Here is a 5,323-nt window from a genome sequence, read left to right as displayed (position 1 = left end):
TTTTTATATAAATAATATCATATATAAATAATATTTTGGAAAAATTTTCTACGACGATGTTTAACACTATTCTGTAACGTTTTTGTTGGTATCTATTACAACTAGAGATTTTTTCCGCATTCTGAGATTTACTCTAGCGTTGCATTGACCAACAAGTAGCTGCCACCAACTAAATCCGCATCCTGCCATTCTGTTTAAGAGCAACTGAGAAGTTCGAAATCTCTGGGGAGAATTTGCCGACTAAAACCAACCCCTACCGATTGCTCAAGGGGCCGCACCACAATACAAGCAATAACACGTACAGACCTCCGTCCTCCACTCTATTTCCCCACCCCGCAATCTCACTGTCGCCTCGTGTACGCACCCTCTCTTACCTTAATCGATGAAGGATGATTTGGTCTTAAATAAACTTTTCACCTCTGTCGACATAGACTACATCCCCTTCTTCGACCCTCCGCTATTTATCACATAAATTGTCAAGTGGTCACTTTGATTATAGGCTTACCCCGCATAATCCATCTCTTCTTGGATATCCCTTTTGAGAGATCACAATTGTATTTGATATTTAAAGAAAAAAGGCTTCATTTTTCTAGTCTCCTTTGCTTGTTACGAGACATTAAGAATATGAAAATTATTACGGAAAAGATTTTCTTTGAAATCTTAAACAAACGTATACCTTAAGTTAAGTTAGTTACATGATAAAGTCCTTGATTTAGGTTAAGCAGTTTGCTGGCAAAGAAAATATGGCGTTTATGTCATCAAATTGCAATTTATTAAAATTATTTTGAAAAAATATGCTTTTGCGTGGATCTCAAGATTACAAAAACACCTAGGATGAACAAAGAAATACCGATTGAGGGAGGTGGAGTTGCAACGCGAAGCGAGACGGTATTATTCCATGAACGGAAATGTTGGATATGGAATGTATACACTGACATCCGGCCACGTGTCTCCTATAAGACGAACCAATAGAAGCTGTGGTACCGAAGGAAGGGCCAACCTGGCACAAGGATTTAAGAAAAGGTACGTACAGTCTAGGCGGCACGCGCCACGACGACCAGGAATTATTCAAATGGAATTCACAAAACGAGCCAGCTGCTTCATCTCAACTGAGATCCATACTAGGGGAACGACCAAGGAGCCATACGCTGTACATAAAGCTTTTTTATGTCGCTCGTCGGTTCGTCTCCGCCCTTTATTTGCCCGACAATTTGACACCGATTTACGGCTTCGTCCGAGTCAGTCGTGGACAAGTCGAAAACATATAAATGTTGAAATTTGACCAGTTACGAAAAACTTAAGTAATTATATACTTACAATTAGTAATTATTGAAATAGATTTTTATGTACAATCTTATGAATAAGGTTTTACTAATGCTAATTATGTGTGAGTACGTGGTATTGTATATAAAATTATATAGGTTAACAACTTTTTACTGAAATTTACAATTTGAAACAAAAAAATCAATTAAATAGAAAGGTTTTGTGACATAAAAATTGAAAAAAACATTTATTTGTTTGTTAAATGTCATGATTTATTCGACAATTCTCTTTATAGTATATTTCCAGCAAAACTCTATTCATTAGATTGTCCAATCATTTCCGTAGAATTTCGTTGGTATTCCAACCGACGGCGTATTCCGAGGGGTTAAATTGTGACATTTAACGTGTAATATTCTATATAATCTTGTATGAAAAGCCCCATACAGTGATTTGCGATAGAATAAAGCCGCTGTGGTAGTAAGGGTGGTTTCTCAGGGGCGGTTAGAAGAACGGTTAAGGGCATTGAGCCGTCCAAGCCACTCGCGAGAGTTCCGAGCTTCTGAGACCGACGGCAGAAATCCCCGGGGGTTGGGGGTGGCAGATGGCAGCCATCGGACCAGTTCTTTCCGGCACTTTGCCTCGCTGATTTCGCTCGATATTTACTTCAGAAAAGAGTAAAGGATTAAGTGCTTTGAGACGTCGCGTCGGAGTGTCATCACGACGATGATTAATGCCTGTTGTTAAAGAACATTTCAAAAATGATCAAACTCTTTAAAAACAGAGACTGTTCTAAAAAAAGATTCAAGTTTGTAATGTAAAGTTGGTCAAGATTCATTTTTATAATTTTTTATATTACATCAAAAATAGATTCTTTTTTTAATCATTACATTTTTTAATTATCCATTTTAATATGTAATTTATACATGAAATATAAAAATTATTTTTTGTTAAGATGCAAATGTCATTTTATTGTTACGTGGGTTATATTTATTAAGTTCTTATTATCATTCAATATATATATATATATATATATATATTTATAATTTTCATATTTATTAAAAATTAAAGTTAATGAAAATTATCACGATGAAAATATGGACTTGACTTTGAATGACTCAAAGCTAGATCAATATGATCGATGTTTTTTTAAATAAACTCTCCATTTTTTATTGTATAGTATATATAAAAAAACCTTTCTTTGGATTTAGTCTTGAGAAGGTCATTCAAGGTCAAACAGGGGACGTATAATTCTCGAGTCACAGTGCGACTCTTAACGAGTCGGTGCATTTAAGAAATGAATCAGCGCGAATCAACGAGAGCAAATAGCGAAAATAGTGCAAGGAATCAGTAGAAACCAGTGAAAATAAGGAGCGAATCAAACCGAGTCAGCAAGAGTCGAGCAACGATGCTTATTTGATTCGAGAGTGAAACATCCCTCGAGGTCAAATCCATATTTTTATCATATGTCCCCCTTAATATTTTACAACTTTTTTGTCGAAGACATTTTTATATATTTAAAGCCATTTCCGAAATAGAGGGTCAGGGTCAGACTTCAGAGACATCCTATATATATGTTATATATCTACATGAAAATAATATAATATATCATAATATTTATATATCACAATATATAATATCATAATATTTGTTCTTTCTATAAAAATAATTTCTTAATTAATTAAATTCTTAATCATACTGGCTATAACAGTTATAAAGAGATTAATTTTGTTTATATATATATATATATTTAAACGAAATGGAAATGGCTTATATACAATATGTATTAAATGAGATCTATTCTATTCTATCAACATTGTTTCGTTCTTCCAAAGCAAATTCATCGATAGAATTTTGATGTGAATGTGAATAGTCAAACGCAAATATCGTCACGGTTATTACTTCTTATCAGATATCGGTTATCAGTTATGTGCTTGATTTCGGTGCGTTCAGCCTATTACGTCGGCGATCTATTGATAAGCACGTCAAATCCGCCAGTAACACACTCCTCGGCAACTAAGCCGTGCTATTGAGGGTCCCCACGACTACCCAAATCGATCATCGAACACCTTCCAGGATTGAAGTATCCTTGATTCAACCTGTCTTCTGACAAGTTCCGACTACTCGCCTTTTATCCTTTTGCCCGTTATGGAATAAAAGATTACGAGCTTTTTCTCTTAGACTCTTTATTAAACTGAACTATTAAAGGTATCATAAAAACATTTTTAATCTGTAGCAATAAATTTCATTATATTAGCTGTACAGATTGTAAAAAATGATAGAAAATAACATAAATGAAACAAATGATTTTTAGAATTTAATGTTGGTAACATAAAAAGATTAGATATAATCGAATTAAGAGAAAGGAAAAAGAGAAGAGAAAAGGAGAGAGATAGAGAAAGGGAGAAAAACAATTCAAAAATATAATTATTTGTGTTTCAAATTATGAAAAACCAATCTAAAACTGTTAATACATTTAACTATATTGCATTACTAGAGATAGTGATTTTCATTTTGCAATAGAACCAAATTCACTTAAGTTTGTGCAAAAATCTTTGCTTGTTTTATGCCGAGTATCTCGTTAGTAAAAATATATTTATACAATATAATAATAGCATATTTTTTTATATTAATTCGTAGTAAATAATCGCTTATCGGACTTGCTATACAGTTTAAGACTGAAGGCGCTACTTATCCTTCTCAGATCGGATGTTCTCTGCTGATCTGGTATAACAGGCACGCGCCACTCAAGAAGTCCTCTATTCATCTTATCATGATTCGCAAAGACGTGTATAAGTATACCGTACGAGGCAAATGGCACGCGAGACTTCCGGCACCAGTCCCCAACTCACTTTTGTAACGACGTTTCCCGTACTTGGAGTATCGGGTTTATGGTTCATTCTTCTTTCAAGAATCGAGATTGTGATTGAATGGCGAGAGCGGAAGTAGCGTACGCCCCCGTGCATTTGTATATGTCGCGCCAAGCAAACCCCTTTTTTTTCATCGTTCATTGTCTCATACGACTTGGTGAAAATGGCTAAAAAACGCAAGGAGAAGAATGCCCCAAGGAACACTACGCCGATATGTATATGAATATAATAAAAGGTATTAAAATTTTATACTAATTGTAGGCATAAAATTTAGATAATGATAAATTATATTATATTCTAGATGAGGCTCGATATATATTTTTATTATACTTAAATTTCAAAATGTTCAAACAACTTTTGTCTTATTTATGAATCCTTCAAACGTGATGATGAAAGCGAGCATGTGAGGTAGTCTAAATGAGTCATAAAATGATATTGGCGAGACACAATTATTTCCCTAATTTATTCTATTCATTACTCGACGCGATTGTTATAAATCGTTCAAGCGTCATTATAAATGTCGATGATCTCAAGTTATTAAGCCATTGTCGATATGCATTTACGTAATTTACGTTTATGAGCGCAGCCGTTCATAGAAGATTTAAGTTAAAAAACGAAGAACGCGAATCAGTGATAACGAGGTGCCTCCGGTGTTCCAACGGGTCCTACAACAATCATCGGGTGGGAGAGAACGTTAACCCCCTGTAGACTGCGCAGCTGCAAATCTCCCGCCAATTCCACCTCGACACAACGACATATCGAACTGCAGTGAATTTCGAACGCACGTATCAAACCCAGCGGGATTCGTTGCCATTTTATAAAGCCGCTCATATTCATCCGGGTATTTACATGGATACCAATTTCTTTTCGAGTCTTTGCTCATATATGCGGTTTGAGCGATTTGTTCGTGTGGTTGGAAAAAAAATTTCGTTTTTGGATGGTCACTTGCGTCAATATGTTTGAAACTTTAGTTTTCATATTTATTTCTTCTTTTTTTCAAATTATATAAGTATTACAATAATTCATATTACTACATTACAAATCTTCTCACTGGTTATCCAGTAATTAAGCTTTTTTTAACAGTTTCATATATTTGATACCTTGTTTGTTTCCTTCAAAAATAGGCAAAGCATTTTTTCAGATTGAAAAATTTAAATAAAATGAGATTTTATTATGTATATATATATATATAT

Source organism: Trachymyrmex septentrionalis, unplaced genomic scaffold (assembly GCF_001594115.1).
Source record: "Trachymyrmex septentrionalis isolate Tsep2-gDNA-1 unplaced genomic scaffold, Tsep1.0 scaffold7, whole genome shotgun sequence".
Classification (NCBI taxonomy): domain Eukaryota; kingdom Metazoa; phylum Arthropoda; class Insecta; order Hymenoptera; family Formicidae; genus Trachymyrmex; species Trachymyrmex septentrionalis.
Note: the sequence above shows the minus strand (reverse complement) of the source record.